This window comes from Mastomys coucha, unplaced genomic scaffold, assembly GCF_008632895.1.
Source record: "Mastomys coucha isolate ucsf_1 unplaced genomic scaffold, UCSF_Mcou_1 pScaffold13, whole genome shotgun sequence".
In the NCBI taxonomy this organism is placed as follows: domain Eukaryota; kingdom Metazoa; phylum Chordata; class Mammalia; order Rodentia; family Muridae; genus Mastomys; species Mastomys coucha.
Genome location: NW_022196895.1, coordinates 48,263,254 through 48,284,322, shown reverse-complemented (window position 1 = coordinate 48,284,322; position 21,069 = coordinate 48,263,254). Strand labels below are relative to the sequence as shown.

General features: G+C 36.9%; 1 long non-coding RNA gene across 1 annotated transcript; it reads left to right on the top strand.

The window, feature by feature from the left end:
- The first annotated feature begins 4,510 nt into the window (after window positions 1–4,510).
- On the top strand, window positions 4,511–20,708 carry LOC116087653. Its single transcript, XR_004117542.1, has 3 exons — window positions 4,511–4,763; window positions 7,119–7,181; window positions 20,624–20,708. It is a non-coding gene; the product is annotated as an uncharacterized LOC116087653 (long non-coding RNA).
- The last annotated feature ends 361 nt before the right edge of the window (window positions 20,709–21,069 follow it).

Sequence of the window (21,069 nt, the reverse complement as noted above, 5' to 3'; positions counted from 1 at the left end):
TTTTTTTTTTTTAATAGATCGAGTACTTGAGTTGCCAGTTTTGCTCGATTCTAAAATTTAGCGCTTGTGAAAAATTTTGCCCTTTCAAGAAGAACATCGCTTTTTGTTTCCTACTGGCCAAAGCGTAAATATGTGGAAAGGTTGGGTTTTGATAAACGGGATATTGGAAGTAAAAGAGGAGCAATTGCTACTGCCTGTAAGAACTATTTTGAAGAATTGAACTGTAGGCAGAATAAATGTAAGCGAGAAGTCTGAATTAGAGCAACTATTAATTACAAATTTTAGTAGAGGCCATTACAGTAAGTGAAGTCCTGGGCCAAATGCTTTACTTGACCTAATCCTAAAATCCAGTCTTCATAAACAAAACCAAAATCAAAGAACAACAACAACACAAAACCTGACAGTGAAATAAACTGGTTTGTTCAAACTCCCTTAGCTGGGGCTAGCTACAAACAAGACTTTGGGAACAGGAACCACTGCATAGGTTATGGTGTCCAGTGCAAATCAGAAATGATTACAAACCCACCCCGATTTAAAAAATAGCAGGAAAATGTTTATTACATTGTGTTTCTATTTGTAATCAAAACAAAACAAAATGAAACAATGCAAAACTATGGTGATGCCGCCTCCTCACTTTTCTTACCTGCAAGGTTTCAGAGGTACTATATGGATCCCCCTAAAAGTGTCTGCGATTTCTGCTTGAGACTCAAAGTACTTGTGCTTGAGCAAGGTGGCAATATTGAAGGAGGACGGTCATCTGGTCAGACTGGATAGGGCAGGACAGCATATGAACTGAGCTTACCAGAACTAAGTGTCTGAAAACACACTCAACAGGGACTCAGTTTTCCCTGCCATCAGTTCTTCAACATTTCTCAAATACCACTGTATTGCTTTGCATGGGCTGCTCAGACAAAATCCCACAGACTGGGAAGAGAACATGACAGAAATCTACATTCGCAAACTCATGTAATTTAGAAGTCCAAGATGAGGTTGCCGTCAGAGTTGGTTTCTAGGCTCTCCAGTTGCAGATGTCTGACCTCTAATACGGCTTTTATTCTGTGCACATGTGCAGTGGTTTTTAGTGTCTTTTTCTTAATGGCCCCAATCCCATTGCTCTAGGATCTCACAGCAATGATCTCATTTTGTCTTAATTACTCCCACAAATGTTTTATCCCTAAACCACATCACATTAGGGATTAAATTGAATATATGGATGGAGAGCAGATAAAAGTCAAGGTTCAGTTCAGAAGGCAGATTTCTAGACTCGCCTCAAGGTAATCTTGTCTTTAGGCCTTATTTTGCCAAATATATCATTTCCCTCAACATGAAAGCAGAAGTCATGTTTGCAAACACATGTAAAGCTAGATATTAACATCAGAATTGAAAAAAAAAACTAGACACACATCCCTAAACTTTGTTTTTAAAACAAAACTGTGAAGGTAATTAAGCGGAGAGAATGGAAACATCTGTATGGAACACTTTTATTCCATCATTCAAAAACTAAAGATACAACATACACCATAAGGTAAAACTTTAAGCTTCCAGAAAATAACATGGCTACAGACTTTAAGACCTTGTGTTATGTAATAATTGCTGAGACCTCAAAAACATATCGGAATCCACACAGAAATATATTGATGAATTCAGTGTTACAGCTTTCGCTTTCAAAAGCACACCTTAAGGGGAAGAAGAAAAGCACACGTGAAGAGAAGAGTTTTGCAAATTTCCTAATGACTTCCCTAGTCAGTATCTTCTGCTATAAGCACAAGTTTTGTGGTGTAAACTCTTGGCTATTACTACTCTAGGGAGAGGTGGCTCAGTGGGTCACTTTTAGACCCACCTGCTTTCACTTCATAGCCAAATCAATATCTGAGTTGAAGGTAATATGCCAGAATTAAAAAGGAGGAAGCAGTCAGGTCAGCATGTTTTAGCAACTATAAGCTAGAACTATAATGGTATTTTAGGGTACTCCAGTCTATAATGATATATAGCGATTTATGAAGTACTGTTACATAGTCTACACCCATGAAAGGAAAGATCACCACCGCATGGTTAGAACCAACAGCTTATGAGTCCTCATGGCCATGACTCATGAGGGAACTTCGTCCTTGCTAAACTTTTCAGATCTCAGTGGAATTAAAATTTTCACTCCAACTTTCACATTTCATCTGAAAACATTCAACTTCCAGCTGATCTTACTGAGAAACACGGGCTGTGTGTCCCTATCTTAGGCTATGTTTCGCCTCTCCCGAACAGCAGGTTACATGAGCCCCACATCCCTGTAGTAGGGAGGAAGGAACTGTAGCCTAGAGCCTCTGGGTTTCGCCTCCGTGAGTGGTGTCCTTACACCCCAGCATCGAGGCGAAATACAGACCCACAGGAATCAAGAAAACATCTTTTATCAGTTTTGCTATCACTATTACATTATCAGTCAAAACCTCTTGCACGTCTTTTTTTATTGGCAAAATTGGTACAAGGGATTTTATAGATGGTAATCACCAACTTGTAGTTAAAAGATTATTCCAACAAAAACAAAAATAAAATGTCTTGAGAAGATGTATCAAGGAATATGCTGACCACCAGACCCAATACTACAGATTCCTGATGCTCTGTTCCGAGTATCAAAACTGGCTTCCAGACTGTCAAGAGCAAGTGAGCCGAGCTAAGTAACCTGCTAATCCCCACTGATTTTCCACCACATGTAGTGGAGACTGGGTGGATGGATTTGCCATCAGGGTAGACATACCATTGTGTCAGAAATAAGATAGAAAAGCTGACAAGTTCTTCAGCATTGACCTGAAATCCTTGCAAGATGACAATAATCAAGTTACCTACTTTCGCAACTGCCAGAGAAACGTGATGGGGAAAGGGGGTGCTTTAAAGAACGGTTCATACGCTTTTCTGTAAAATGCAAGATAACATTATTACGTCAGTGAAAAATGTAAGTAGGGGTCCCAGGTGAGCTTTGTTGGGTCAACAATGCATGAATTTCTTCCTTCCCTAAGCTGCTGAGTTCATACTCACTTGTGTGATACGCTTTCATTGTTTTCCTAGTAAGGAAGTGTATTATCCTCCTTGGGATTTTCTTCTGTTTAAACCTCTGACTTCCAGTTCTACATTTCCAAAACTCCTTTCACTATACATCACTGCCCCTACCAGGTGACACTCACAGCAACGAGCCTCCCTCAATTTGTAAGGCTTTTTACTCAGAGATACTCATCCATGTTCGTAATCATTTTCCTTTGCTGTTAGGTCTTTGGCTTTTAATATCAAGGTGATATTGACCTTCTGAAAATAAGTTGGAAATAGTCCTTCATTTTCTATTTCCACTCGACTCCCAGTTAGCTTTCTTTACCTCATCCTTGTGGGTCAAGATGTGAGCTCTCAGCTACAGAGCTTCCAACCTTCTGGCCATGCCTCCCTGCCTTGGAGGTTACAGACTGCAACACTCGGGAACTGTAAGCCCCAAATGAATTCATTCTTTGTAAGTTTCCTTAGTAATGGTGCTTTATCAGAGTCCCAGAAATAAGACAACTTGCCAGCTCACATGGAATTTTAGAGCATGAGTAGTGGAGACTGCAAGCTCTGGATTCAAGGAGAGACCCATAGATTCTCAAAATCTATGGTAGATCGTGAAAGAAGAAAACATCTGACATTCACTCTGGGTGTCCACATGCACACATGTGCCATATACAACTGCACACACGTGTTCATCTCCCACAATTGTTAGAGAGACTATATTATTCCATTCTCTAAGCCCTCTGCTGGAATACTAAAATCAAGTCTCAAATATAATGCTTTGCAAATTGTGTCTTCTAGAATTTTAGATTTAGAGCAACACAGTATCATGCCTGTGTGAATGTAAACCTGGCTTATATTTTGTCATTTGGATCATACTTTATCTGAAATTACAGAAACTAGCAAGTATATATGGGTACATGCTACGTCCATTTATTTGCTCCCAAGAGAGGAAATTAGGGGTAGAGGTCCGTGTAAAGTCTTTGTATAATGTTTCCTTGTGTATTTATTTTTTTCCAAGAGAGTTAACTTCTTAAATATAATTTAAAACACATGTTCTCTAGTAGGCATGAGCACTCTCACTGTTATGATTTAACAATGCCTTGGGAGTTCTACGGAAGATACCAAAATTTTATAGATTAATATTCTATAAAGACTGAAAAAAATTAAGTGATTGTCTTAATGGTAAGGTGCTTGCCTATGTAGAAAATCCCTCCTTCTGGAAAATACTTATAATGACTAGAAGATAAATATATCAAAAATTAGTTGTTTATGTTTATATTGGCAACAACTAGATAAAATGACATTATTGATATTTGACACAATTAACGAATTACACAAATTGATAGTTTATTTTTTAGAAGTTGTTTTTTGTTTATTTTATATGGTTGAGGGTTCATTTTGTCTAAATGTATGTCTGTGCACTCTGGAGTCCTGAAGAGGGCATCAATCCCTTATAACTGGAGTCACAGATAGTTCTGAACTACCATGTAGATTTTGAGAACTGAACTTATGTCCTTTTCAGAAGCAGCCAGTGCTCCTAGTCACTGGGCTTTCTCTCCAGTCCTTGTTTTGTTCTGTTTTGTTTCAGGTGGGACTAGAACTGGCTGCTGGCTGCTCTAAGTGTCCTTGTTCTTGCCGACATAGGATGTTTTCTGTGCACTTCTGTATCCTGTTGCAGCTTTTAGGAAGTTACAAGCTTTTGCCAAGAAGATGGGTGAATCGATACAACTTGAAAACATAAGGTATCGGGAATAATATCGTTTTTCTTGCACATGCAAATTGTAGCCCTTGGTAGCTGCACTATTTTAGTAATTCCCCAAGTAACAGATTGTAACACAACTGGCTCCTCCTTTTGACTGTGCCTTTCCACCGGATATCCTCTGGGTGGCAGTATTGTCTTCTAAATTGCACACTGAACCTGAAGTTGGAAAGCTGAAGAAAACTAGGTAAAGGGTGAGTGAACACCTCTCCTAAATTAAAAAGAAACGATGGGTCTTCAGAGTCTGTATTTCATAAAGTGTAAAGTTTGGTTTTTGTTTTACATGAGTTAAAATTTACAGCAAACCATCTAGATCTAGTAAACATTCAAGTAATAAGTATAGTAAAGAACACACTCATGGTAGGAGATAGGGTATATTGAAGTTCCAAATTTAACATCTTCCAGAAGTTTTTTTTTTCCTTTGCTTAAGTTTAATTTGAATTGTAATGGAATAATTTGATTAAGTTTATGACTTTATACTTGCTGGCAATCTAAACATGTCCTATTGTTGGAATTATAGATCACAATATTCTGAAAAAGCTAATTAATATTTTACAAAACTTAGTTTTACAATATGTAAATCGTAACACTTACGTAGCCACTTGTGATTGTAGCTAAGGTAGTTATCCCTGGAATCAGATTATAAAATGTCAATCTTCAGTTTCACCTCTTAACAACTTTGGTCTCTTCAGAAATGCCAACATTTCTACTTGCAAAAAAAAAAAAAAAAAAAAAAAATTGGGAATAATAATCTTCCAGGTTGTGATGAGCAAGAGAAAACACAACACACACTTGAAAGAACTTTGCGTCTCGATAGTTTGAATGGGTGTTATTTTCATCATTACATTTGATTTTGACATTACATGTGAAGGAGTCTTGTCTCATGAATGACAAATATGCCAAAGGTCATAGTGGTAACAGGAGCAGTTCAAGCCTTCTGACATGAAGTCTTTGGTGGACGTTTTGAACAGACATATGAGCCTAACATAAAGTATTTTTAATAATGTGTGACTGCCGTGTTGTTCTTTCTCAGCCATCTAATTACTGACTGATCAACCATTAATGACATAATGCATTTAATAATTGTGAATCCCTTCATATATGTCATTTATAGTTTACATTAGCTCACGATAAGCTCAAAATTATTGTAACGAAAGCCTATAGTAATCCAAAGTAATGCTTAGAAAACATTTAAGCCCAGTTTCAATTCAATTTCAGTAAAGTAGTGGGTTTTGATTCAATTTATTAAATACTTTAAGCATTTATTGGTAAAAAGGTTTGCTATTTTGAGTAGATTAAAAACTGATAAAGATATCATTTAATAATTGTGGTATGATGACAGCTTTTTACCATATGTAAGAGTAGAATAATTTTCTAACAGTGGAGTAGAGTGGAGCTGCTTCTTCTGGGTTGAAATAAAGCAGTTGTGGTTGCCCAGAGGAGACCTTGTAGAAACCAGTCCTATTACCGTTCTCTCCTTTGGAGGGAAGTGGGTAGGAAGCTCACTGGACTCAGAAGGCTCCTCACAAGTCCTCTCTCCTTCCTGACACTGCGGGAAGTAAACAACTGTGTGGGGGACTGTCTTCAGTGGTGCCTCTGCCTGTGATTCCATCCTGTGGGGGTGGGCCTTTTCTAGAGAGGTAGCTGCCTTCAAGTTTCTCATGCTTCAGTAAGCAGCCCCAATGAACTAAGCGGGACTTGGATGGAATGTCATCTTGGTTCTGTCTGTGCAGGCTCTATCTGGGGTGAAGAGACATTTCTTTACATTACCCCAGGAAAAGTCATACAAACAGCATGTAGGGGAGCAGGAGTGATTTGAATAGAGGGCTTCAGCGTAGGTTGTATTTGAGTTCAGATTTGAAAGAGGGTTTAGTATTTCTATTAAAAAAACTAAACAAATTCAGACAAAATTAGCTAAGTAATGCAAGTAGTAATGCATGGTTGCATTAGTAGAACAAATTTTACAAAGAATTTTTGAATACATTCTTAAAGGTTGCCCCAAACACTGTTAGATGTAGAAATTTAGAAAGGTAAAATTTCTTAAATATATTTGTCACATTATCAAAGTACTCTTTATTGGAATTTTGAATTCAAAGCAAAGGAAGGTTTTCCGAGGGAAAAAATAATTTGTGTTTCTTACTATACTGGTAGAAGCATGTTTCAAAATACCTTTGAAAACAGATGTGTAAATCAATAGCCAGTTGTTAGTAGAATCTTTGAGCGATTTTATTCAATCATCAAAATGGGAATTTGGGAGAAACAAAATTGAATGATGTTAATACCTGTTCAGAGAAAACATTTTAACTTTGTTATCATTTAAAACAAGATTTTGTTGCAGATACTTGGATCCCCTGTCCATGAAAACCAGGATAGACACTGACATCAGAATGCCTGCCATCAAGTAAGTAACAATAAATGTGGTGAGGACATTCAGTTTGGGGAAGGAGCAGTAGAGCAATTTTGGAACTGTTATCCCTCAGTACAGACAGTATAGAATTAAGTAGGGAAGTTAAAAAAAATAAAAATGCAACAAAACAAACTAAAACACCAAACCAAGCCTTAAAAATACAGCTAACATATGAGCCCCACTTTACTATTTCTTGTATATTCCCCACAAACACAGAGTTGGCATATAATAGAGATTTATGCATATCTATGAATATGAGGTTATTTACACACAACTGTGTTTTGTTTCGCTATAAACATAAACCAAGCAGTATTACTTTTAGGAAAATAGGTGGATCCAGAGGTAATTTTATGAAATAAGATAGACTTAGAAAGACAACTCTTACACTTTTCTCATGTACAGGAAAGAAAGGGAATAGAAAATGAGGCTTTTGGGAAGGAGAAATGGTATCAACCACGGTGGATACAAACTTGGGTAAGTGTAGGGTGCTGAGTATGATCATTTTATATAGGCATGAAACTGCGACAGCTCAGCTCACTATGCTCTACAATTAATACAGATGCATTAAAATAACTTATTATTAAGCAAGATAATATAACCTAAAAAGAAACTTTGAGAAAAAAGTGGATAGGCTCATGATGACTAGCTGTTAGTGTGCTTGTCACTTACCTCTCTCTGAGGAATTAAATGCTATTTCTCTATGAAGGAGTGCACGTGAAGGGAACTCACTGAGTGTTGTTCATTTTATGGAATCAAGTACTATTTCTGCTTTATCTCTTTGAACTCATCTCTGCATCAATTCTTCCCACGTTAACACCATGTTAACGCCCCTAATCAATGTCACCTGTGACCTAGATACTGAAAATACCCGGTCCACTTATTTGTTAGGTTAGATTATTTGAAAGTATGGGATGAACCAGACCTCTTTTCTTGTCTCCCAGGGATGTCACTGTCTAATTTAGAATCATTGCTGAATAGTGTAATTTTTCACAGCAAACTTTTCACATCCATTCCTGACCATATGATTGTTATTGATTCCACAAAGAATTACTTGGCCCAACTCACAATAGTGCTGAGGTTGAAAGCTACTCATCTATGATCATGTCTGATTCAACAAACTGCATTGTCTAACAAAGAGCCAAGGTCTGGATTTTGTAGATGCTAGCTAGCTCCAGGTGTGGTCACAAGGCAGTGGAAAGGCTTCTGTGGTTTTTACATTCAAAATCAGTAATAATCCTAAATGCGATCTGCATTTATTATTACTATGTGTTATAAGCTTCTGATGAAGCATTGACATCATGCTCATTCTTTAAAAATTATTATAGCTGCAATAGCTTGCAAGGCTAAAACGATACTTTTGCAGTCTGTATTGTAAACCAGTTATCCTGTTAATTTTAGTAATACACTTTAATAATAATACACCTAATAGTAATAGTAACAGTATTAGTATTAGTAATAGTAATAGTAATACACTTTCAGCTCTTGTCTTAGATTAACATACTTTGCATGAAAGTAAATGCAAGAGAAATGCTCACAATCAGTTGACTGGTGTCTCTTGTACACTTAGCTGCACCTGCTCAGTGGTAAGTTTGTTATGGCTTGTGAATGAGCTCACCTTGATTCAGTTCATTTCCAATACCTGTGAAGGGACAATGTATCTTATGTTGATTGCTTTCAAAAAGAAGTGAAATATCTTTCAAATCCATTACCCCTCTTTGTGTGATTATCGATATTCATCCTATCTTGCCTGCATGGAAGAGATTGCTAGAAAACTGATGATCTTCCTAATTTTAGTTTTATATGTTGTCAAACCATTCTCTTAAAAGGAGGTTATGTTGCTTACCCAATTTATGACGTTTAACTTCTCCATTTTTATTTTGTACTATATGAGGTCTGACATAGGATCCTGTCATTCAATTCCCCGGACCACTCAGTGCATTTTAGCATTACCATATCATGGCTTTCCAGTCTTATCAGTCTCCATGTATGACCTATACTCAATAATTCAAATATTTGTTAAAAGTCTTTATTGTGGTCTTTATTAGCCCATGTTATTTTTCTTAAGTTTTAAAAATGTTATCACATTAATATCCATTTTAGATACTTGTACCTCCATTAAATTCTTAAATTCATTGTCAGCAGAACTTACGTTTATTGTCAGCATCTTGCAGAATACTTAGGGCATTAACAGAATAGCATGCGCGTGTTGCTTGTAAAGTTATATAATAGGTACAATGTGGGACTGAGTATCTGTTCAATTGAGAATATTATAAATAGGAAATAACAAAATCAGACTTTAATATCCAGGACCATAAGAGTCAGAAGACGAATAAAAAATTATAACAGTGTGATCATAAAGTTAGTTTAGGGAAAACTCAGAAATTAATTATAAAATAACTTGGGCCTTTGACTTCCATGCTACCTAAGTCTGAAAATAAGAATTCCAAATTTATGTGCTGATAATTTCCCAAAATTGAGAGAGCTAAAATTTGATGTACAGTTAGATCCTGCCAAGGGAATTGTCATCAAGATTTAAGAGCCACAGACTATGAGTCATTATATTTCCATATCTAGCATTTGTTATTTTCTTAATGAACCGTTCTGATTGGAGTAAGATGGATTTGCATTTCTCGGTTTTCAGTAGGATGGATACAGTTCTTGCTTGTACAGTTCTTGTGAGAATGAAACCAGATATATAATTTTAATGGTGCTGAAATGAAGTGGTTACCAGTTTCTTGTCTTTACTTGCTTCTTTATAGCACCTCAGGCTTTTGAGCTACAGGGATCTCCATTGGAGATCCTCAGTACAGGGCTACAGATGGAGGGTATGCAAAAGAAACCGGTGGATTCTGGGTAACAGTTGCCTCTAAGTTATTACCTTGTATGTGGCCAAACATAATTATATCTTTCTTAGCATATACCCAGTCATTAGTAATAGCCATGCCAGTAATTAACAAATTGAAAACCAAGACATGATAAAACTCTCAAGATTCTGTAGAGGCCAAATGATCAATTAGAAAAAATGGATCCCCCCCTTTTAGTAAAAATCGACGGACAAGGTTGAGCAGGTGAGAAGAAACTTACTTGACACAGTGAAAACATTTCAAAAATTATATATGAGGATATTGTATTATGAATTATATATTTCATATTAAATCGTTTTATGTACTTTCAGTCTAGATTTCTGTTCACAGACATGAGAAAAATGGACTTATGTAATCAACAGAGTAATGAACTACTCGTATAACTCTGTGTTAAATTATGAAAGCCAGAGCTAGCATTTTGTGTTTTAATACTGCCTTGTAGTTAAGACTCTTGATATCTTTTGAAACAGTGCGAAATTACAGGTCTTTCCATAGAAACAAGTGTGACATTATTTTCTAACTTTCAGGCAGTATATATTTTTTAATTCCCATATTGTATTTAACAGAAGAAAGGTTTTTAAAGTTCATGCTTTTAAATGTAGTGGTTAATAGCAGTGGTGCACCACATCACATTATCAGCCTCTGCCCAGAAAAGTTGAATAAATGTAATACCAAATATAAGTATCCATTCTTGAAATAAATCTTCATTGTGAAAAAAAGTTTCCCACTGTTATGATGTATGAATTTCCTTGTACATGAGAACAAACAGGTATGCAAACCAGATAGCAACAGAACAAAGAAAGAATTCTATCAAGTCTAGCTTTGTGAAACAAAGAACTTATTTGGGTCACTCTCGAGAGAGTGACTGGAATGACTGCACACATTTTCATAGCGAGAACTGTACCAGTCTTATTTCAAATTGATTTCTATTCTGATAAAGACATATAAAACATTCAAATCAGCATATGAGCAAATGTACATTTAATATCTTTCCCCTAGCAATTAATTACTGCTTTTATAATCCTGGGGAATAGGCCTCTTGATTCCTGTAAATTTCATGAGCTTCCTGAATGTCTGATCCTCTTTTCTTCCTAAAGAGAGAATGCTTTCCTTTGGAAGAAACAGCTATGTAACCCATCATATTTAACGTATCCCACAGGGATGAGTATACTCATCACTGGTTTTATATTGTGGTTTCTCAGGATGCACAGCTAAGTGTATCGAGTCCAACAACATACCATTATCAGTGCCTACCAGGAATAAGAGCTGTATGGGTCCTTGAGCCAAGGTACTCGGACCATTGTAAGTTTTGTTTGACTCAACTCTGTAGCTATTTTAAGTTCATGAAGGCTGCTTGCAGTTTGTTGATGCCATAAATTACTGGGCTATATAATAGTACTTTGTTCAAAATTATGATATTTATGTTCTTAAAAATATAATAAGTTCTATGCCCCAGTGTGGGGAATGCCAGGGCCAGGAAGCAGGAGAGGGTGGGTTGGTGAGCAGGGGAAGGGGGAAAGGAACAGGGTCTTTTGTTTTTCTTCTTGTTTTTTTTTTTTTCCTTTTGGAGGGGAAACTGGGAAAGGAGATATCATATGACATATAAATAAATAAAATATCTAATAAAAAATAAATAAATAAAAAATATACATGCAAAAAGTATAACAAGTTCAAAATTATTAAAATAAGATATACATTCCAGCTACTCATTATTTCAATCACTATTAAGGATTATTTTTTAATATTTACTTTCATCTGAATCTTGTAAATCTCTCTCCTGATTTCCCTGTTTTTTCCTACTAACTTTCATTTTTAGAGTTGAATATTTAGGCCAGCTATAGACTGATAGAGAACTGTACATTGAAAACTCAATATTGAAAGCTGCTGAGAGCTTATTTCACAATTTTCACTCACATCCCATTTCTCTAGTCCAAACAATTTTGATTAGTTTACTCTGGTATTCCTTCTATGCCATAAGAACAGTTCATATTACTTTCCCCATGCCAACCCTTCTCAGGTTCCATCAATTATATTGTGACTGGATTTGTTCCACAAACTTAATGTCACGAACTTTCCTCTTTCACCTTTTGCATTGATTGCTAAAATGGCCTGTTCTTCTACATCTGAGTCCTCTTCTGGTCTTTCCCTCACCCTGCTACATCTATGTCTAGGGCATTAGTCATCCTTCAACTGCCCCACACATCAATGTGAGGCATTAATCATCTCTCACTTGACCTTAGCAGAGTTTTCTTGGCTGGTCTTTCTGCTTCTAGATTGACAGTGTTCACTGTAAGTGCTATGCTGTGCTTAAAAGAGTAATTGGGAATAGGATGTACTTCCCTATAAAAATTGGCCAATATTTCCACCCTGGTTGTGTGATAAACTTCAAATCTCTTTACCATAAAATGCAGCACCCTCTCTGCAACATCATCTAGCCCCAACTTGGCATTTTTAATGTGCTTTAAACTGATACATGAAACATAGCACTTATTAACATTAATGGAACACCGTCTGATGTTTGTTTCCTAGTTAGGATTAGTATTGCTGTGATGATGAAACACTATGACCAAAAGCAACGTGGGGAGGAAAGACTCTATTTCTCACAGAGTTCCATATAACAGTTCATCATCAAAAGCAGTGAGGTCAGGAACCCATCCAGGGCATAAGCCTGGAGGCAGGAGCTGAGACATATGCCTGGCCTGATTTCCATGGCTTATTCAGCTTGCTTTCTTATAAACCCAGAGCCACCAGGCCTGGAAATTGCCTTGTCCACAATGGTCTAGGCCTGTTGTTATCTAAGAAAATGCACTATAGTCTCACCTACAGCCTGATCTTATGGAAGCATTTCTCAGTTGAGGCACCCTTCTCTTCTAATGACTTTTGCTCAGTGCTTCTCAACCTTCCTAATGCTGAGACCCTTTAATACAGTTTCCCGTGTTGGGCTGACCCACAACCATAACATTATTTTCATTGCTACTTCATAACTATAATTTTGCTACTGAATCATACTGTAAATATCTGTGTATATCAATGACTTAGGCAACCCCTGTGAAAGGATCCATCAACTCCCACAGGGGTTAAGACCCACATGTTGAGAACCACTGCCTCGTTTCAAGTTGGCATAAAACTAGCCAGCACAGCTTGATATGTATACACATACATAGTGTTAATAAGATTGAATGTTTTACCTCCTCCCTCATCATTGCTATAGGCTAAGAACTTTCTGTTAGGTTTTAAACCTGAAACAAATGGCTGAGATGCCTATTTAACATGTCAAAGCAGACACTGGCTACCAGGTTCTCCCAGTCCTGCAGACCCTCAGTCCCTACCTGTTATATAGTTCTCCTGGCTGGTATACCCTGAATCCTACCCTGAACTCTCCAGCCCAGGGCCTGGGCTGCTCTTCCCTATATAATTCAAGCATTTTGATGGCCTGCTCTTTTGGTATGTTGGGTATCCTGGCTGCTGCACCTTGTTCTGTCTTTTCCTCTCCCTCTCTTCCCACTTGGCACAGGTCAATGTGATGATGATTTGATTATGTCCACTCTGAACTCTCCCAGACTTCCCTGCCTCTGGCTCTGCCATCCCTTTTATCTACAATAAGCCATCTCCTTCTCCATACCTAGGAGCAGCCCTGTTTTCTTTTTTTACTTTTTATTTCCTTTTTTCATTCACTTTTGATATCCCTTTATGTGTTGAATTTGTCTAAGGATGTTTTACATGAGACAAAGCATTGGGTATCTCTATAGGAGCTTCTGTCCACTGTAAGGGACTGATGAGGTGTGAGAAGTGTCCATTCTCATGGGTATCAGGACCGGTACCTAGAAGGCAGTTGGAAGTTATCAACTTAGCAACATGGTAGTAGTTAATCTTCCTTATGAATGTGGAGAAATCTCACAGAGCCCCACCCCTAAACAAAAACTTATAGGCAGTCAGCAACCAAAGTGGGAAAGAGAAGGATTTGTTCTGAGACAAACACTAAATGTATGTAGGTATGGGAAATACTAATATGAATTCAGGAGGGACTGTTAGTGGGCACACAAGGGGAGTTGGAGGAGGGAGTGGGAAACGTTATATAATTACAATTTACTCATGGATGGGAAGGGAAGAAAAATAGGGAAACACAAAACACAGTCATCTGTAACATTGCTAAAAGATGATTATTTAGATATATAATAGAGCTAAGTCTACAAAGAAAACTTTCCAATTTCTTGTATAGGTTAGTAAAAATTGACTAATTTTTGTAGTTGCGAAAACTCTTCCTTAGTTAGGGTTTTCATTGCTGTGAAGACACACCATGACCACAGCAACTCTTTAAAAGAAAACACTTAACTGAGGATGGCTGACAGTTTCAGAGGTTTAGTCCATTATCATCCTGATGGGAAACATGGCAGAGTGCAAGAAGACACGGTGCTAGAGAAGAACCTGAGAATTCTATATCTTGATTCCCAGGCAGCAGTGTGCCACACTGGGTATAGCTTGAACATGAGAGACCTCAAATCCTGTGTCCATGGGACACACTTCCTCTGACAAGGCCACACCTCCTATGAGTGCCACTCCCTCTGGACCAAGCATTCAAACACACGAGTCTATGGGTGCCATACCTATTCAAACCACCACAAACTCCCAAGTTACAGATGCTAAGTTATCTCTGGAAAACTTGTAACTAACTTTACTATTTTTATTATAATGTATAATCACTATTCTGTAGTTTGATAGTGGGGGAGTGTCAAGTTCAAGCTGTTGATTGGACTTTATGATGCTACTGAGTTTTTGCATTGCCAAAAGAAAACACAGTTGAAAAAGGGAAACACTCTATCATCCAATTAAATATTTTTCTTTGGCCACAAAGAAACAAACAAAATAAAAAAAAAAAAATCCTGCTGGACGGTGGTGGTGCATGCCTTTAATCCCAGAACCTGGGAGGCAGAGACAGATGGATTTCTGAGTTCCAGGTTGGCTTGGTCTACAGAGTGAGTTCCAGGACAGCCAGGGCTATACAGAGAATCCCTGTCTCGAAAACAAACAAACAAACAAACAAACAAATTTAAAAAAAAATCCCTCTAACTTTAAAAAAATGTACATTGCCTTATTATCAGGTGAAGTCACACACTGTACCAGCCTTGGAGCATCTCTCTCCTCTTTAACTGTAGCTAAGTAACAGTGGCCTAAGGGCCATTGTGACGCCCTCCCTCTGCCTTGGGGCTGTGTATTCCAGTTCTTAGGAATGACTTGTAATCCCCACAGGGCCCCAGCTGTCCAAAGCTCTGTGACTTTGCTGACACTATTCCCACTGCTTGGTCTCCATAAATGATAAATATTTAGTCTTCAGGCATGCTTCTGGCAAGAGGCATACATCCTTCCACCATTCAAAGCATTATCATTCCAGCTGGTATCAGAGACCTCTAGGGCTGCTTCTCAAGAACCATCTGTTTAATCTGTGGCTGGAAGCCCAAGATGCCCACACTCCTGTAACTTGTATAATCTTCCCTGGCTGACTACATTTTCCACCCTTACACACTTTAATTCTCTAAATCCCACCTGTAAACTTTCTGCAACTTATGCTTTCTCCTTTATCCCTATATCTTTAGGCCCTTTATTAAACTACACTTTAATATTTGTTTATAATAATAGTACCTCTCTCCAATATATGTAATCATGTGGGTAATTTTGTTTTACATTATAGCATTACAAGTTTGCAATTATATATAATATTTTTAGTTATATACATAATATAGCTAATAAGTAATTCTCTCTGACACACACACATATATACATCCATAATCACATACAATTTATTTACTTTTTTAATGAATAAGGAATTTTTTTAATAAAAACTTGCCACTGATTTGCATAACAAAAATTGATCTCAATGCACCCATTGAAACACAAAGTATCAAAAGTTGCTATTATTAATGAGTTTTGGAAACTCTTAATAATTTTTTTTTTGAGACAGGCTCTTAATAAATTTTACTCTGTAATAAATCTTACTAAAATTTATAAAATTGATTCATTTTGATTATTAGGCCTTCCTTCCTTTGCTTTGGGGGAGGGGCATAAACCTTATTTAATTAAATTTTTTAATTAAAAATTTAGAATTTTAAAAAAGAATTTCATATATGAATAGTATCTTTGTTTCTACTCCCCTACTCATACAATTCTTCCTATATCACTACCACCCCCTCTCAAATTCATGACCTCTTCTTTATTGTTGTATACACATACACACACACACACACACACACACACACACACACTTGTACTTATACATACACATATGCATACATATGTAAACACAGACTGCTGAGTTTATTTGGTGTTGCTCATACTTGTATATATTTAGGGCTGACCACTTGAGTTTCGGTGACTCATCAGGAATTCATCTCTGAAGAAGACTGATTCTTCTTCTCTCAGCAGACATGGATTCCCTTTACCTCTACATCTAGGGGTAAGGCCTTGTGGGATTTCCCCATCCACACTGGCACTGTCATTGTGATATCATTGTGTAGTTCTTGTTTTAGATGACTATAGTTTTGAGATTTTATGGTTGGAGCCTCCCTTTCATACCTAGAAGACACTATCCCTTAGCAAACATCCCAGTCCTATGACTTTTACAATTTTCCAGCCCTCTTCTTCACATTTTCTGAACCATAGATGTAGGAGTTGTGTTCTTGGTGTGTCGACTGTGGCTTGGCATCCCACAGTCTATTGTCCCTAGATTTTGATCATGACTTTCTGTAATGGTCTTCATCTGCTGCCAAAAGAATCCTCTTTGATGAAGGGCAAGAGCTATACTTATTTCTTCATGCAGGTCTAAGTATTTAAAGTGCATTTAGGAATTAGAGTGGTTTAGGCAGTATATAGGCAGTAATAGGTTGTCCTTTAACAACCATGACCTCATCAGCTATGGGTGATTGTTCAGGTTTGCAGATCCAGACAAAAATCTTCTCCTATGGAGTGACCCTTAAATACCATTAGATGATTATTGGGTACTCTCCAGATAATAGTGCTCCTGTTGTACCATTGGGGATACATTGCTGAGCTTGACTAAGATTCCCTTGAAGGCAAGTACAAAGATCCATTTAAATTTTCCTTCCCAATGGATATTCCAGGAGCATTTGTAGGTAGTTAAGAAATGCTAATTAAATGAGTATGATCTTCTCATAGTAGCACCAATTTAGCAAATTCAGATTGTAGGAGTATTCCCATGGGGCCACTCAAATCTGAAATTAATTTACTTCCACAGATTAGGCAGGGAAAAGCGCCAGGTTATGAAGACACCTTAGCCTGAGTTTATAGAAAAGACAAGGTTATGCTAACAGTTTTACTGCCTCTAGAAATACTAAAAAGTTAAAATTTACTGTATATACAACAGGCACAACTGCCTAATTGTTTTTTTTTTTTCCAGAAAGGCATGTCAATTTTGATAGAGACATTTGTTTTCTATTATTAAGGCAGATGTTATTTATTACTTAATATTATCAGAATAATAATCTTGATTTATAGTTCTTCATGCAGATTTATGTCTAGATTGTGGTATACTTTGAGCCTAAACAACCCGGTAGTGTATTGCACAAAGAACAAAATGGCCATATCAATCAAACCTTTCTAGATTACATGGATTATAGATTTTTGTTGAAACGGATACATTCCAGTTTGCCTTTTACATATCTATGTTGATTTCCCATCATTGCCTATACTGAAAGTTCTACTGATCTCATCATGTCAATATGAAAATCAGGGCTATGCATACAACATCCTTTCAACAGTGTAATTGGGAAATGTATTCCTCCTCCTAAGAGAATCAATCTGCACACTTACAGAACAGATGTGAACAAAGAAGTATGGGAGACGCTCTGATGGGAGGACTGTGCTAAACAAGGAGCATGTGTGGTAAATGTGAATCTTATATAATAGAATGGCACCTTTTACAACACAAATGTGATCATAAAACCATCTGCTTCATAATCAGCTTGGAAAGTGCATCTGGTATTGCTCCATCAGCTCTCCAAATTGTTCCTAGATGCACTTTAAAAACATAACATGAACACAAGCATTGTGAGTGGAGAGACTGAATGTCCAGATGGCTTCTTTTAGTATCTTTACTAATTTCATCATTGGGTTTCTTAATTAAGCGTTCTCAGTAAGCATGTAACTGTTACCACTAAAATCATATTAATTAAACAAGTGTTTGAAGGACCAGGTAAGTGGTGGTTTCCAATTAAGTTTTGTAAGTTGTTTGTAAATTTTTGCTTTCTTTCTCAATCACTCCTTTCTGTTAAGGAAACTATAGAAGCATGAAAATCTTTACTTCAACTGTGATATGCTCAATACGACTAGTTTAAGAGAAAATGGTGGCTTAAAATGGTACATTAATGCAGGGTCAGTGGGCTCTGGAGATACATGTCAGTCTATATTGGGAAGACACTTTTAGCGTTTGTTATTACTGATACCACATTGTACAATTAACAATATTGATATTGGAATTGGAACTAGTTCTCTTCTTGCTGGTAACAGTTTTTCTACTGTTGAAGAACTGTTCTTCTTTAGGTTAAAAGGACAAAGGAACATAGTTTCTGCATTTTAGGTCATTTTAACTGCTACATAGATTATACTTGCCATTGTAACTGGAATTCCATGAGAGTTGGCACTGTTTTTGCTCACCTTCCTCTGTTACAAAACTCCTACCTCCAAGCCGTCTTCCTAAGCTCAAGCAATGGCTAATCTTGGTTGTCAACTTGATCACATCTGGCATCAACTAAACACAAGCATTGGGCACATCTGTCTTCTCAATTGGATCATTTATTGTAGGAAGATCCACTCTAAATTTAGGCCATTTGAATTCAGGAGACCCACCCTAAATCTGGGCCATACTCTCTCATATAAAAGGACAAAGAAGGAAGCTTTTGCTTTTCTCTTGCTTGCCCTCATTCTTGCTCTCAAGTTCATCTATTCTGCCGCTGAGCCATTGCTTCATTGGTGTGAGAACCTACTGCTTTGGGACTCTAACATTGACTGAAGATCAGCTGAGGCAAATACACTATCAGAGGCTTGGCCTCTCCATTGGAAGACAGGGAATGTCTATCACTTTGATCTACTAGATATAACTTCTATCTTATTGCTCTCCTAGAGAACCTTCCTATTACTTCATTTATAAGGCCAAGCCCCAATTCCAATCATAATTTTGAAAGTTGAAGATTTATGCTGAAAATTCTTAAGTCATCATAAGTGTGTGCTTTAATTATATGCATGTCCCCTCTGTTATTAGACTCTTGGTTTGGTCTTTGGGTTTGTTTTTGCTTTTCAAGAGAGTCTCTCTGCACAACCCAAGCTGGTCTATACTCATGATCCTCCTGGTCCTTATTCCCAAACACTGTACTGATAGGTGGACAGTATATGGCCTGACCTTTAGCTGACTTTAGATACTGTAATTTTAACTTAAACACAGCACAAATGGCTTCTTTATCAGCACCATTGTATCTGATGCCACATTCAAACTCATGACCCAGTTTTCAGTTATTTATTTTAAAAATCAAGTTTTTGTAAAATTTTACAGGAAATGTTATTGTCCTTAAAGAAGTAGTAATAACCAATTAAATAAACTTTTAATTATAACCTTAGGAAGATTATTTGAGCAGGTGACATGTGAGTTGGCCTAAAGGTATGCATAAAGACTTTTGACTGTTGGAGAAGATCAAAAATATAGATCACAAAAAGACACAAAAGAAATTTTTTTAAGGAGGAGGGAAAAGGTTTACAAAATAATATTAAGTACTATGTTACATACCTCACACATATGTTTTATTTAACTCTCATAGAAGCTATATGTAAAGTACCTAACCCAGCCCGAATGGTTAACAAATGCATTTGTCTTGTTTATTCTCATGATTTTAAAATCCAAGTTCCTAAAAAACAAAACAAAACAAAACAAAACAAAATAAAAAAAAACAAACAAAAAAATCCAAGTTCCTGTCTGGGATTATAAGGTAATAAATGAAGCAATGATAAACAGCTATTAGACCTTAGAGCTGAAATAGTGGAGAAAAATCAAACATTTTTTATCAGAAAACTAGCTAAGGTACTTGAACTCTAGTCTAGAGACTTGGTATCCATTACTATTGGGATGCTTTGTTACAAAAATTCTAAGAACTAGGGTCCATAGCACAAGAACAAGAGAAGAGGAAACACAATAATGAAGGGTATGATGAAGACATGAAATATCTAGAGTAGTATTTTTTGGCATTTCATATGTATCCCTAGGAACTAATCCAATATGTCCTGCTATCTACTTGGATCAAGCATATTTTTTCATTCTTCTCAGAAAATGAAAGTCAGTGATGAATTACATGAGAGATAATTTGAAAGTCTTCTTTATGCTGCAGGTTAGTTGTGAAAGATTAATGATATACCTTATTTATTAATTATTGTCTCTTTCTTATGTTAAAATGGGTGACTTTGATTTAATATATACTCCAATTGTAGAGACTATGAAAGAATGAATGATTTCCATGTCAGCATGGTTAAACAAACTCCATCAATAACAACCATAGTGTTAATTTTTCTATCTTTCAGGAAGAAGGAAAGAGGAAGAAGAATTAAAGACTACAGAGAATGATAATAGTAAATGATCCAATGTTAATAAACCACACTAATCATATGATAGTGAAACAGCAGCACTTACTGTTGGAGAGCCCTTTGAGTGTTTTAGTTAGCCTTTATTCTTAAATGGCCATGTCCCAATTACTTTTTTTACTGCTGTGAAGAGATGCTACAACCAAAGCAACTTATGGAAGAAAGCATTTAATTGGGCCTTGCTTTCAGTTTCAGAGTGAGTCCATGCTATGATAACAACCGTGACGTAGATGGAGGGGTAGAGCTATCCAAAAGCTGTGGGCTTTAAAACCTGAAAGTCTGTCTCTGGTTGGGCCTCTCAGAGGACAGCCATGTTAAGCTACTAAGCTCCTGTCTATAAGCACAGAGTTGAAGTCCCAGGGAATGGGGAGGCCTGGTGGAGGTGA